Here is a 17,083-nt window from a genome sequence, read left to right as displayed (position 1 = left end):
ATTTGCCAGCAATCAGTTGTTCACAATCGAAATTAGCAATTTCGATAATATCCAAAACTGCTGTTTGAATATCTTTAAATCCTTTATCAATATCTTGAAGATGGTCTTTCATTCTTTCCATCTCTGCTGAGAAAATCTGCTGCAATATTTTTGTCAGTTTGAATTATTTCAATATCAAAAGAGTATTCAGACAAAAGCATTTGCTATCTGATAAATCATTTGTATTTCGGTTTTGACGAAAGATTATCATGAACAAAATCTTTTACTTGAGTATTATCAGTTCTAAGAGTAAATCGTTTTGATAGTAAGAAGTAATATAATTTTTTATAACTTTTTACTCGGCTAACAAATCTTTTTCATTAATATGATATCTAGTTTGTGTATCTGAAAAGGTTCTGGAATAATATCTACATAGACTTTCTCCTATCTTATTTTTATTAAGATCATAATCTATCTTTTTTAATACTCCGCTCCAGCACTGTTCCAAATCATCTGTTTATAAAAATAAATCATCACTATCTTTTGGTAATTGTAATTTTGGTAAGTTTTTACAAATAGATTTAATATCTTTTACTTTTTTATTAAGACTTCATTAAATTCAAAGCTCTTATCCTTTTTTAATAATTTCTAAAATGGCCTTCTTAGTTCAGCCAAATTCTGGATATAATCCGAAGCATAGTTAATTATTTCTAAAAAGTTTTGTACTTGCTTTTTATCGACTAATTTATCTGTGAAAATAGATATCTTTTCGACGATATGGCTTTATAATTTTATGTCATTTTCATCAATTATCATTCCTAAAAAATTTATCTCATTTTTAATAAGCTTGCTTTCTTTTTAGAAAGTGCTAATCCATTTTCTAAGCATAAGTTAGTAAATTTATTTAAGTGTATTAAGTGTTCTTTGAGACTATCGGATAAAACTAAAATATCATCAACGTAAATAAATATATAGTCATAATCTTTAAAGATATTATCCATTTTTCTTTGAAATATCTGTGGGCGTTTTTAATCCAAATGGCATGACTAACCATTCATATTGCCCTTGAGGGGTAGAAAATGCAGTATAATGAATACTATCTTTATTCATTTTTATCTGCCAAAATACGCTTTTACAATCAAATTTAGAAAATATCTTTTTGTTAATAGTTTTATTAATTAGACTTTCTTTATGAGGTAAGAAATATCCATTAAATATAGTATTATCATTTAATTTTTTATAATTAATAATCATTCTTGGTTTATTTCGTACTATCTCTGATTGGTTTCTAACCATGAAGGTTGGTGAATTGTGAGGGCAGTTACTAGGTCTTATTATTCTAAGACTTAATAATTCCTTAATTTGTTTTTGTAATTCTTCTTGGTCATCGGGGTTGTATCTCATTGGTTTTACTCTAATAACTTTATCTTTATCTTTCATTTCTAATTTTGCTTCTATCTTATTCTTTATCCCAAAATTCTAAAGAATTTTCTGAAAAATATTGTTCTAGCTTTTGTTTAATCATGTCTAAACTTTCTTCTAATTTATGAAAAGTTATTTGATATTCTAACAAGTTATTAGATTATTTATTTATTTATTGTTTGAGGGTTATCCCAATCCGTATCGTATTGAAGTAAAGGAGTACTTTTTGGAAAAACGGTTTATCTTGATATCCTATATCACCACGCTGGGCTGTGTGGGGTTTAAAGTGAATATGTAATCTTTTAGAGTAAGCAGTTTTAAATCATTTTACCACAATAATATGTTGGCAAGGTATTTTGAATTTTATTTGAAATAAAACTCTATCATATAAAACAGTATGAAATATTTCTAAAAAGTTGTTTCCTAATAGAACATCTTTTCCGGTATTATAAAAATAAAATGGAGGATATTTTATTAGAAAATATCCTAGTAGAATAATCGGTTGAGCAATGCCTTTAGACATTGTTACGATATTATTAGATATATCTTTTTCCTTAGTAATGGGTAATTTTTGATGGTATTCTTTGGGGAATACTTATGGTCTACAGCAATATATTTTCGATCTGTTATCTATATAGGCAACAAAATATTCTGCTTTGTAATCTTTATAAGTTATTCCTATAGGTATATAGATACTATATGGACTTATCATTTTGATATGAAAATTATATTATCGTCGTAAGTAATCTTGATACCATGATTAAGTATATCATATGGTTTTACACTATCTTGGAAGGTGGTTCCTAGCAGTATTTCTAACATATTATTATTTTCTTCTGGTTCAACCAATAGTCTTATAGGTATAGTGTTATCTTTGAATTTTAAAATGGTTTCTATCATGTTTGTTATTTCATATCTTTTTCCATTAAAATCAGTATAAAGATGATTATCTTTTAGTTTATATTATTGGAGATGGTTACATAGCCTAAGGCTAATGTAATTTCCACTAGCTCCTGTATATAATAGGATGTTGATGGGAATAAATTGTATACCATTAAAATATTCTTCTTTTATCTTATAATTTTTTATTTCATTATTTTTTGCTTCTAATATATGTTGTCTAACTCTTCGTGATTGTGTTCTTCTTATTATCACTGTAGGGTTTATGACTCGAGTTTTCTCAAAGGATAATCGAGATGTGGAATCTTGTTGATTGTACAATGGTTTAGATTGTAAATCTAAATCTAACGGCATATCTTTTATTTCTTGTATCTGTGTAATATTAGGCATTTGTATCTGACTAACTTCCTCAAATATATGGGGATAATCTATTATCTCTTTTATGGCAAAGCAATCAGAATGATGTGTATTAAAAATAGCATATGAGATTACATATGTTAACGAATAGGGTCTATTGTATTTATGAAAGAAATCTTTTCTTTTGAAATCTTGTATTAAGCTTAAAGTTTTATCAAAGTCTTTATCTAGAAGATGGTATGAAATTTTAGGATAAACATTAAATTAAATCTTTCCATATTGTAAATTTCCTCGTAGTATTCCTAAGCAGGCTTCTTTTCTGTTTATTATCATATTATCTATAATGGCAAAATCTATTGGGGTATCTAATCCTTCTCTAAATGTGGATTTTATTATTATCTCGATTCCTCCTATATGCATCCATCCTAGAGTATTTTAAATTTTTGTTTTTATTTTTTGTAATTTATCTTGAATATCTTTTTTGGATAATAAAGGAATCATTATTTTATTAGAAGTAATAGAAACTTCTAACACTCTTTCTTGGATATTTAATCCATAAAATAAATGATGTTGTCTTTTTCTTAATCCAAATCTATCAAGTATATTTACATCAATTCCTGAATAGCTAGTTAAAGAATTTTTTTTTTGTATTTATTTTAATTTTCTTTTATTAATAAAAATATCTTATTTATATTCTCCAATTTGTTCTATCAGTTTTTATTTCATTATTCATTTTGACTGTCTTCTTCTGACGAAGAATAATATTCCGTATCAGTTAATATAAATATTGTATCGTCTGATTCAACTTCTTCAAAATTATTTAGTTGTATAAATTCTTCTAAATTTATCATTTCTTCGATATCTTCATCGATTTCTATTTTCTTGTTATTATTAACAAATTTCTTTGAGCATCTATTGGCATAGTATCCTATCTCTTTGCAATAGTAACATTTGCATTCTTTTGGATTTTTTCTTTTATTATTCCTTTTGTAAAAAGGTTTTTGATATTGTGTATATCCTTTCTTTTTGTAATATCTAACCTTTCTCTTTTTAAAATATTTTTTTTAAAGAGTTTCTTTTTCTTATATTTTCTTTTAATCTTTTTGTAATAATAGGAACTTTCACATCCAATCATTATAGGCATTTTAGAATTATCACAACATAGACTTACTTTCTTTCTTAATCCTTTTGTTGCTTTAGCTAATATGGCATCTGCACACCATGTACTAAGCTTATCTTTTAAATGAGTTATTTTTTTTCCTAAAGTATCGGCTATTCTGGAATTATAAGTATCTATTAACTTTTTACCCCAAGGGTCTGATATCTTAGTGAAAAACATCGGTAAATACATTTTTGTATTTTTAACTCTGTTATAAACATAGTAATAATAATCTTGAAAGACACAAATATATTTATCTATTTCACACATATCACATAATTATAATCGTAATAAAGCAATTTCGTATATCTTAATCCTTGCAGGCTCTTTTAAAATATTACCTTCTCCGGCAAATTCTAATCTTATAGCTTTAGTAGCTCTTGTAATTAAATTAACAATATTATCATCGGTACCAAAAATATCATTTCTAGTGATATCATTGAAGTTTTGCCAAAATCTTAGCACACTATTTAATAGACTTCGTTCTATAAAATATTTAGTGGTGTCATAATCCATTTTATTTACTGTTACTGCTATCCTTAAAGAAGTTTCCCATTTATCTATAGTTTCCTCTGTATTATTAATACAATCTAAATCTAGATATATTCCAAACGGATTAATCGCTTCACTTTTCATAGATCCTGCTGATGTGTGACTATCTTTTGTTCTTAATGCAACATTTATACCTGCATAAGTCCTAGTGGGTCTATTAAAACTTGTTCGGCTGGTTTAAGCCTGAGTAGGGAGCTCAATAATATTAGGATTAAAATCTACTTCTTCTAGTTTGACTGTATTCATTTTTAAGTTTATCATATCACCTTCATTTTTTAACTGGGTTTTTTTATATTTATTATAAGATTATCTAGTTCAGAATTTTCCGAGTCGGAACTTACCATTTTAAATTATTTTCTTCGTATCCTTCAGGTATTTTTATTTTTGAAATATGGGATCCTATGATATCTAAGGTTTTATTTATAGGTTCTTTATCAATATTTATTTCTTTTTGATTTAGTATATCTTTTAAAGTTTGAATTTCTTTAACTATTAAATTTCCAAAGTAAATTATCATTTTTTGTATTTCGTACAAATCTTGTTCTATTTTTAGAGGATCTTCTTTATTAAGTAATTTATAATTGGATTTATTTTCCATTCTATCCTAAACAAGCTGGATGCTTTTTGAAATAATAGCTTTGAAGCAATTTTATATTATCTCGTTCTCCTATTATATCATCTTCATTAGTGTGTATTATATTTTGTACTCTTCTTACCTATTCAATTTTATCAGGGTCTAATCTTTTTAAATATTTTTTGTAAGATTCGTCTTTTATATTAGCAACTTTTAAGTTTTTCTGAAAGGTCCACTATAGATGGTTATCTAATCTTAGTTTTGTAAAAGAGGGTAATCTATTCATTATCCTATGCTAGAAGGATGAGTTTTAATTTCCAGTTGAATGAGTTTTATGTTATCAGTTAGTTCTTCTATGACTGTATCATAGTCATCTAATATTTGTTTTGTTCTAATAATAGAATCTTTCAAGTTTTCGTTGTTATCATTCAAAAGTAAACAATTGTAACAATATTTTGCATTTTTCTTTACCGTCATGGGTATCCTTTAAATATTTTCTAAACTCCCATAGATAGTTATTATCTATTTTCATATCTCAAAAAGAGAAATGCCTTTTCATTCTATATCTATGTTATTAAAATTTTTATCACATCTTAAAGAGTTAGTTATTTTATTAAATTTATCTTCACTGTTTTCTTGTCTAATATTAATATCTAATGAGGACATGGACATATTTTGGGTAATATCGACTTCTACGTCTTTAACATCTATCATGGCATTGATAGATTATTATTATTATTATTATTACTATTATTACTACTACTACTATTATTATTATTACTATAATAATAATAATAATTATTATTATTATTATTATTATTATTAGTAGTAGTAGTAGTAGTAGTAGTAGTAGTATTACTATTATTATTATTATTATTATTATTATTATTATTATTATTATTATTATTATTATTATTATTATTATTATTATCATCATCATATGCAATCCATCAATAAATTTTGAGTTTCAATGTTCATGACTACAATCATGCAATTCCATAACTCTATTAAGAAAAACATCTTTATATCATCTAAAATCATATAATTGTCTACAGCGTAAATTCTGTAAAGTAGTCCTGATAGTTTCATCTTCATCAGTCCAACGACCACAAAAATGTTCAACCATTATAGTAACTAAAGTATAAACTACATTAGACTGTGTTTGGGAAGTACTAACATCATCAGTTTCATAAGCTAATTGACCAGCTATAGAATGGATACTAGTGGTTTTCATAATCGTAGTACGTTGTTCTTGATTTAAAAAACTATCCGACCAGCCTTTTAATTTACCAGTAAAACCAGCAATAATCATAGAAGCAATTTCTTGTTTGATAAAATCTATTTGTTAATCTTTTAAAACTAATTTATCAATAATCTGATTAATAGTCTTAGTAAAAGGACGAGTGATAAAATTTAATTAAAAATCCTTATTTTTATAAGTACCAATTAATTTACTATTATTCCAATATTGTAAAGGAAAAGTAGCATTCATAAAAGGCACACCTAAAATAATAGGACAAGCAATTCTTTAACAATCATAAAACTTTGTGGTACACAAACACCATTATTACACAAAAATGTTTCAGATAATTTATAACATAATTTCATTTTACTACCATTAGCAGATCGTAAACAATGAGTAGTTTTATAAAAATATCTAGAAGGAATAATATCAACAGATTTTTCTTCTATTTTACTACTACTAGAACCTTCATCAAAAACAGTGTCAAAAATCTTGTTTCTTAAATCCTTATCTTTAATAATTTTTAAAATATCAAATATTTTATCATCATTTGTCACAGAAACAGTCAGATCTTGAAAATTGGAAAGCAAATTACACAAATTATTATTTTTTTCACAAGGCAAACCCTTTTGGTAGGGTACACATTCATTATCAGAAAAAAATCTATCAGAATCTGAATATAAATCTTCATTTTATAAAACCCGTACATGATTGTCAATAGAAGTAAAAGAAGATGAAGAATCATAACTAGGTTTAGCATTATCAGAAGAAGAATCATCCTATTCAAAATTTAAAAGAATTTTGCATAAAGAATCTTTCAATTTATCATCCAAATCCAATCGTTTAATCTTTTCCTGAGTTTTACACTCATTTTCATAATGACCAAATCTACCACATTTATGACACTTAATATGCTTCTTATAATCCTTTTTTCCAACTTTTCTTTTATACATTTTCCTATATTTTTTCGGAAATTCTTTAAGGTCTAATTTAGATAAATCTCGATGCTTAATTTTGTGAGGTTTTCTGTAAAATTTTGTAATAGAAGGATTTCTTTTTTCTTGATGTAATAGGCATATCAATAGCAAGTTGGTCACAAAATTCACCCAAATGTTGTTTTTCATTTAATCTATTTTTCTTAATGTTATAATTCATTTTAATACCATTACAAACATTTAAACCTTCTTGAGTACAAACACTAATAATCTTACCATAAGTAAGTTTTTCATAAGGAATCTTAGTTTCATTACCACGAAGAGTTTTTTTAATTCGTTCAGCAAAAATATAAGGTAATCCATCAATAAATTTGGACTTCCAATGTTCCTGACTACAATCATGCAATTTCATAACTCTACTCAAAAAAACATATTTATACCATCTAAAATCAGATAATTGTATACAACGTAAATTCTGTTAAGTAGTTCTAATCGTTTCAGCTTCATCAGTCCATCTACCACAAAAATATTCTACCATAGTAGTGACTAAAGTATAAACAACATTAGACCATAGTTGGCCTTCAGAAGTACTAACATCCGTAGTCTCATAAGCTAACTGACCAGCTAGAATATGCATAGTCATGGTATTCATAATCGTATCTCTGTGATCTTAATTTAAAAAATTGTCCCACCAGCTTTTTAATTGACCAGTAAAACCATCAATAATCATAGAAGCAATATCTTTATCAATATGTTTATTTACTTTGCAAATCGTGCTATACATTAACATTCTATGCACAGTAGTAAAAATCTGTTTGTCATTAAAACCATCAATATTCCTTTCATAAATTTCACGACTATTATAACTATTGTTAAAAACATGTTCACGTTCTTCATTTAAAACATCAACAGGAGTTGGTCTATTATAATAATACATACGTTAAATAGGCTTATCAGCTTATTTAGTATTAATTCTACTCACAGAAAAATCATGTCTTGCTTGTTGATTAATAAAATCTTTTTCTTTTGCAGATAAAATAGGTTGAGGCTGCAAATCTAAATTCGTAGCATGAGACGATAAATCTAGACTTTTCAATTTATCACTTAACATTTGTTCAATATCATCAGAAGAATCAGTTTTAAAATTCTATACTTCAGGAGGAAGTTGTAAAGTATTCTTAACAATTTTTTGTTAAACTTTTTCCTTACTCTTTTTTGTAAAAAAATCAATTTTCTCATGTAAAATCTTAATTTGTTTTAAAACATTATCAAGATGCTTATGTAAAGACATAACATGTTCACCCAAAATGCTTAAATAATAATTAGCATAATTTTGTTATTTTAAAATTAAATTAACATGCTCACAATTTAATAGAGTACCTTTATTTTCAAATAATTTGGCAAAAGCAGTAAAATTTATTGTTTTAGCATCTTTATAAATTTCAAAACATTGCATAGGAGGCAAAGAAAAAATCACTATATCACCAGAAGATAAACGATACTCATGTTTAATAACAGATAAATATTGGCCTACATATTTAATCATAAATCAAGGCACAAATGATAATATAACATTTTCTTTTGCTAAATCAGCATAAAAATCCTCTTGAAAATATTTCTTTTCTTTTGGGAAAATGATGAAAAAAAACATGTCCTGAAAGGTTCCCATTGGGGGCAAAACAGTTCAGCAGATATTTGTTTTCTTGTCGGTGAACCCGGACTAAAATTAATAGTTGTACTATCCATCTAAACCATTTGGAAAATTTATTTCAGAATCTGTAGGATCACTTAAATGATCTTCTCCCCTAGCAATTTTTTTATTATCAATAATAATATGATCAAATCTCTGGGAATAGTTTCTCTAATCTGAGAAGTAGATGCTCTAGAAAGCATGTCTAACAAATAATTAGCAGGAGAAATATATGAAGAAATAGATCTAGTTAATCTAGACGAAGAACTAGTAATTCTAGGAATATTAGCATTCTTAAATCGAAGTTTAACAGTTCTATCAGAAGTCTGTGAAATTTTAGAAATTTCTTCACAAGTAATATTTTAAGGGACAACAACCTCCTCAATAATCCATTCCTCAAGAAAATTAATTTCTTCCCATTTTATTAGTCTACGGGTGATAATTTTAGATTTAGAAAAATTATTTTCAAATAAAACAGTGTCATTATTTTGGTCAGCAATTCAACATTTAGGAGATAAAGTATATAAAGGTCTGTAAACAATTCTTGTATAAATACAAATAACTTAAGTACCAGGTAAATAATTATAACCATTAATTTTTACATTTAAAATTAAAGACTATAAAACATTCACATCACTTAATGTAATATTTAAATTCGGATAAGCATTAAAATATACGGCACCATAGGCTAAACTTGACTAAATTGTACCAATTTAAATTTCTACCATCTCTTAAAGCAGCAATAAAAGATTCAGGTAAACCTTTTAAAGTCAAAGGTTTAAAAGCAACTTGCACTAAATCAATGTGCAAATAATTAAAATTTTTATGTTTATAGTAATCAATATCATCCTTAGTAAATAAATGAAAAATATCACTTTCTTTTTCTATTGTAAAACTTAATTCGGTAGTTTTAAGAGTAGTTCTACCAGCATATTTCTCAAAAGTACCAAATTTGTAAATCGTCTGCACATCTACTTTTGGAATCGTCCAATTGTTAAATAAATGTTGATTTACGGGTTAATTAATCTGTTTCTTTAACATATTTTTAATTATTTTTGGTTTTTTAAACCAATCCATAATAAACAGTTAAAACAAAAAGTGTTAAATAATAATTTTACATAAATTATTAGAACATGTCATTGCTCTGATACCAAGTGTTGAGATAGGACCTTTTGGGGTTTTTGTACATGACATTGTTACACCAGACCTATGAGTCATCCGAAAGACTCTTTCGGTTGACAGTTCTGGTTTCCAGCCAATATACTTTAGAAACAATCCTTTAGGGGTTATTGGTATATTTTTACTCAGTCTGGAAATTTTACAGAGTTAAATATATTTTATGTAAACCACGAATTAATTGTCCAAAACCCAATCGGAAATATCCCTAGGCGATATCATCAGCCATACAGGACTTACCAATGAAATTATAAAGTTTTTAACCCGATTAATTCATCACTAACCATGTCAGGAATACCCCTTTTAGGGCTTACCAATGTCATGGTTTAAGCTTAGTTTACTATAAAATTCTTTTAAGTCAAACTTGACTAAAATCTTAACCCATTAAAGAAAAGTTTCTTAACCCATTAAAAGAAAAGCTCTAATTTTAGAGTCATAACCATAGTATATTCTAACAATGTATATTAGTTATTATTTAACACTTAAATACTTAGCCCATCATGGGTCTAAGTTATACAAAATTAAATAAACAAAAGAAAGAAGAAAAGTACCTGGACACCACTAGTCTCCTGGGTTGTTCTTCAAACTTCACTTCTTTATTTATTATATATCAGTATTATAAACTATGTTACAATAGTGAGGAGTAGAGAGAGAAAGTAGAGAGAAGGAAGAGGAACAAGGGTTGGAAAAACTTGGAAATGAATTTTGAATTCATTCCTTTTATAAACCAAAAGTGCACAATGAAAACCAAAAAGTCAAAAAGGCTACAGTGCTTAAACAGTGATTGCACAGTGCCAAATAGTAAAATTTGTACAGTAATGCCATTTTTTCAACATTTCAACAATAAAATTACTGTTGATACAGTAAAATCTATTGGGTTGGCCATCAAAATCTGTTGTTGGTCGGCCTGTCGCTTTCTGTGTAGTCTGATTAAATCTTCTTTTTTGCTTTGAATTGCAAAATTTCTTCCGCAGCCTTTTTTATCATTTCAGGAATCTCACTTGAGGCTATTGTAATGACCTTGAGGGTCATTTTTAAAAATTTATGTGAAATTATCATTTTACCCCTATTTTTTAGTGCCCCCATGTGTTATTTGATCAATTTGCACTATCGGTTCATACTTATACAGTTACGAATGAGTTTTGAGGGTCAAAAACATGTTTTGAAGGGTGGTGGTATAAGTTGACCATGTCAACATGCGTGAAAAGTAACATGTGTGAATAGTAACACGCGTGAATAGTAACTTTTTGGGCAGAAAATGCCCCTTTCTTCTCATTTCAATATTTTATTCACCATTTTCCTTAAATTCGAATTAGGGAAGAAACAAAGATTTTTAGGGTTTGAGACTAAAATTTAAGAGTTAAAATCATCAGATACTTAATGAAAAAGGAAGTTTTTAGGTCAAAAATCACTTACCTAACACTTTTCCTCAAAAATCTCTTCTCAAATTGCTTCCATGCCATGCGTATTTTGATGCATTCATCCTCATTCATCATATCATGAAACATGGGAAGTTGAGAAATATGGAAATTCTTTTTGAGAAAGAAAATGAAACATATTTAAACCTTTGTATCTTGAGTCCCTAACCGAGGCAGTTTTTCGGCAGGGTAGTGGATACATTGTGATCCCAACCTTTGTATCTTGAGTACCTGATCGAAGCAGTTTTCGCAGGGTAGTGGATGCATTGTGATCCTTTGACCATGAGAAGGTGGCAAGGATAATGAGATATTGTGATTGGGGTATATGGTCTGCGAGACCCCCATGGTTCCTCTTTGGTAGCACAGCTCGGCAAGTGTATACGACAGGCTGTGTGACAGTTTTGATTCCATCGTACCACCACATCATTGCATTATCATATTGCATTGCATTGATATTTGTGCTGCTTATATTATCTGATTAATTATGATTATGAGCTGTTATTATAGGTTTACTTTACTCACGCCACTATATATATATAAACTGGCGGCACCGATGCCAAAGTGAGACTTTTTTGTATACAGGTGGAAGCGTTTCTTAGTTTATTTCATAGGTTTGATTAATTCCTTATACTGAGTCAGCTAAAACCTATTGAGTACATATGAATTGTGCTCACTCCGATTTCTGTATCCCTTTTTGATGCAACTACTAGTCGAGGTACCTCATGTGGCAGTTGATATTCTAGTGGATTGTGTATTCTCAGATTTGTGGTGAGGTCCCGAAATTCGGATTATCACTAGTCTATCTTTATTTTTTAGTCTTTTGTATCATTCAGAGACTTATGTTGTATCTTTAGATTCGAACCTTGTATTAGATGCTCTTTATACTTATGACACCAGGTTTTGCAATAATTTTTTTTATTATTTTTCTTTTTATTTAAATTGTGGCATCACTTTCCCCTTTGGGAGTCTTGTATGATTTTTATTTTTAGGGTTACATATCAAATTGGGTTTTGAGATGTGTGTCATCATGACCTCAATTTTTGGGTTGTAACAGCTGTGTTGTGTATGCTCTAGGCATCATTAAAAATATTGTCTTCGTCAGAATTATCTGACATAGAATCATCATCGCTACTACCAAATTGGGTCTGAATGTCCCTTTTTACTTGTTTCATATATGCTGCAATAAGTTCTTCTTGGGTTAATAAACCACCCTTTTTAATCTGTAATTTTCTGGTAACCTTAGCAAAATGACTCTCTTCTTCTGGAATTTTAATTTTTTCAAATCGTCCGTATTTAATAATGGCTTCTCCAATTTGTTTTAATAAATCTTGTCCATAAATCTTGCCAGTTTGGTCTTTTGGATCAATTTAAACCAGAATTTTGTATGAAATAATCTGCAAAGGCAAGGTACACCATCGGAATCAGAAGTAACTTCAATAGTCCATTTGAAGATCCAAGGGATAGACAATTCCATGAAAAAATTTATCAAAGGGGTTCCTGGACATAATGTATCTTCTTTTTCTAATTCCAAAATCTTGGGAGTGGATTCAAGCCAAAGGGTAAATTGGTCTAAAAATAATAAAGGTAGAATTGTGTTAGAGGGTCCAAAAAAAGACCACCATTTTACAAACCAGGTAGGTATAGTAGTACTTCTGAAAATCTGGGGATAAATTTTGATGAACCATAAGTGTTTATGGTCATCATTCTCATAGTAAAGAGTTTTAGCAAATGCTTCCACATAATCTCAATAATTAAAATTAACACTTGTTTTTGTTATGGGATGTGAGTATTGGGAATCTTTAAGGGTACTTAAACCCCATTCTTCTGGTAAAATCAGTCTTTTGATAATAATCTTGGAGTAAGTAAAATAAGATTTATTAGGGCCTACAGTATTATTGTGGATAATTTCCACTGACCCTATATATGTTAAAATCATCTCAAAATGTAATCTAGTTTTATACGTTTGCATTGGAAATAATACGTTACTTAAATATCTTTTCATAACAACCCATGGATTGGTTTTCCATAGCAAATCTTTGGGTTCTATGTATAAAATCATTTCCTTTTTGGAGTTTGTATCAAAAATCTCTTTGTTTGGTTTGCCAATAATTGAGGCAAAGGAATCTTCTTCAGTAACATCCTCAACAAAGGTGGGTTGAATGGTAACATTGTTACCCCAGTAGTTCCAGCATTGCTAGCATTGATAAAATTCAGATAATTTTTATAATCTTCATAAGAGGGTCGAATATTAGCATTACCAGCTGTTGATAACGACGCTCCTAGAGTGGAAATTGCTCTGATTAATCTATTTGGGCTTGGAATTTGGCCCAAAGATTGAAATTTGTTTTGGTTACCTCAGGCTCTTCCTCTATTAGAGGATCCAGACCAATTTGGGTGCATCCTGAATATGAAAATAGTTAGTTTAGATATTCCCTGGTAAGAAAATGTCACGACCCGAATTCGGGTATGATGATACTCATCTCAGCCCACCGAGACAAGTCAGCCTAATACCCAATGGAAAATAGATGCAGAAGAAAAAGAAATAAATCCACATTTAACTTAACCAAAAATAAGTAAAACAAACTCAAACTCTCCCAAGATTGGTTGTCATGTGTACAAGCCACTAATACATTTCCAAAATATGAAACAAAATACAGTCATAATGTCTTTGTCTCTAGAATAGGACCAAAACATATTAAAAAAGTAAGAGGTGTCCGCTATATGGATGTAACAGCTACCTCAATACTCGGAATGATAGCCTCGGAAATGGTAGAAAATGCTAGAAGATCAAGCAGGTCCAGGCTCACAACCTACCCAAGTGTGGAAGCAAGGGGTGAGTACCAAATAACACGATACTCAGCAAGTGGATAACTAAAACTAAGTCAAACTTAATAGATACAAGTACTCCTGTCCTCCCAACCAAACATCCTTAACTACAACCTGCATAAAACCAGCCCAACTCTACACTTGTACAATAACAACAGTAATATAGTCCACGAATACTCATCAATAATCTCATCAATGAATCATATCAAGTTTAAGTCAACATATACATAGCAATATAGGGGTAAACACAAATTCAAAAATATCAGAAAGGTGCAATGCAATGAAATGAAATGATGTATGTCTGTCCTATCGGTACACATCCACTGAATTACAGTCCGGAACCCATATGGGACATTTCTGTCCATGTAACCTACTACGGAACATGTGTCCCATCCCCTCAACATATATATCTTGCCATGGAGCATGTGGCCTGACCCCTTTTATTTCATAATACTTGCCACGGAGCGTGTGGTCTGACCCCTTTTGTTTTATATCATTTTCAGTCTCAACACAATATGTGAGAACTAATGCAATCATTTCATATTCATATAATTTACGATAATAACATGACAACAATAATAATTTTTCCTATCTCGCATCAACATAATAATTTCGCATGTCCAAAATAAACCCATAATGACAACATATCAATTCCACCAATATATGTCATTAAATTATCATTTTATACCCCTCATCTCCATCTTTAAGGCCAATCAAACAGTCAATAACCCAATCTAATTCTCATTACTCCCCAGTACATATAACATGAAAATACAAGCATCTATAAGCTTAAACTGAGGTTTAGAAATTCACTTGCCTTAATTAATCAAGCAATCACTCCGAGACTTGAGCCTTTCCTTTTTGTTGGGCCTCCAAATCAATGTAATCTAGTCAAATAAATAATCACAATAAGATTATCGAAACTAACAACACCCATATTACCCTATGTCCATTCTAGACCCAAAAATTCACGCAAATCTATAAACACTTCCTAATCTTGATGCCACTTAACATGTCAACTCCCATATTTTCTGAATTTCAAGACTAGGGTTAGGTTTCAATTTCTCAAATTATAATAAATCTAATGATATTCATATAATACAATACACCTGAAATTTGATTTCATATGCTACCGTGTTAACTCCAATCATAATCTCATAATCATAAGGAGAATAAAACTGAAATAGAAGCAAAAGGAATGACCAGCAACTTTAACTATGGAAGAAGAAAAAAAAAGAAAAAAAAGAATAATAAAAAAAGGTATAAACTTTTAAGAACCTAGCAGTATAGAAAATTATAGGTCAACAATGTTTTATTTTTTTCCTATTCAATAATGTCTAATCATTATGCCATCATTACCTCTAAATTTCTTAGACAATTTGGTGCCAATTTGGCCTAATTCTTGACCATCGAAAACAATATTAATACTCAAGGTTTGCAAATCCCAATGTCCTTCCAAAACACACAATTTAATACTATAAAACAATTATCTTCTTCCCTTTCTTTCACAACCCTTCACTGATACATAATTAAAGGTATATACCTGAAGCAATTGATGGTCTTCGTGATTCCGTGCGGGTACGGATATCGCCTATTCTCCCTTTTCTTTCTTTTCTTAATTAATTAAGAATCAAAAGTGACCAACTCTATTAACTTATTTTTAATAGTTATGGAACAAGTGGTATAATATGTTAACTAAATTATCATTTTAGCACACAAATTAAATTAATTCTCTAAAATTATTCCTAAAATAATTAACCAAAGTTACCGAAAGGTCCAAAATTTTCAACTTAAATATATGAAAAGGATCTTATATGAAAGGAGGAGGACTCGTTCTCAAAATTACCTAACGGGTCATTACATTATCCACCACTAAAAACCATGTTCGTCCTCGAACATAAAGTAAAAGAAAGTACCTGAAGCTTTGAAAATCTGGGGATATCTAGCACGTATATCAGCCTCTGTCTTCCAAGTCACCTCTCCGATTGAATGGTGCTTCCATTATACTTTCACTGAAGCTATCTTCTTGGTTCTAAGCTTACAAACCTGCCTATCTAGAATAGCTATAGGCTCCTCCTCAAATGTTAAGTCTGGACCCAACGCCACTGAATCGAGTGACAACACATGAGACTCATCCGGAACATACTTTCGAAGCATGAAAACATGAAACACATTATGCACAACCGATAAGCTAGGTGGAAAGGCCAATATATAAATGTAACACCCTCTAAATTTTTTTGATTCATGGATCCTTTCTTTCATGAAGTCCAAATGAATTATCAAAGTTTTCTATTTATTTCAAGCATGAAACTTTATGAGTTTTTCATATCATGATTCTAAATACATAGATTATTAAATATTTGAAGTTTAATTACCTATTTTATATTAACTTATATTGGCTTTTAAATGCATTAAATTGTTGATTTATCAAAGGTCCTTATATGAAGGCATGAAAAGATTTTGATCATGTTCTTGTAATGACCCTCAAGGTCATTTTTAGAATTTTTGTAAAATGACCATTTTACCCCTCCCTTTAGATGCCCCGAGTCATTTCTAATTGTTATCGGGTGTTGATTTTTAGAAAATCCTATGAAAAGTTAAGTCCTTGGAAATTTTGAGTTTCATAAGCTTTAAGTGTTAAAAAGTGGTATTTGGGGTCAATCGGAGCTACAAATCTCGGAACGTAATTCCGTCGATTCCAGCAGCTCTGAAATGTCAAAATTGGGTTAGGAGACTTTACGGAATCAGTTTTGGAGCTGTAACGAAGATTTGAGGCCTTGAGTTGAGAATTTGAGGAATTTTAAGTCAAGGTTTGACTTTGGTCAACTTTTGGAGTTTCGATGCTCGGAATG

Source organism: Solanum dulcamara, chromosome 9, assembly GCF_947179165.1.
Source record: "Solanum dulcamara chromosome 9, daSolDulc1.2, whole genome shotgun sequence".
NCBI lineage: Eukaryota > Viridiplantae > Streptophyta > Magnoliopsida > Solanales > Solanaceae > Solanum > Solanum dulcamara.
Note: the sequence above shows the minus strand (reverse complement) of the source record.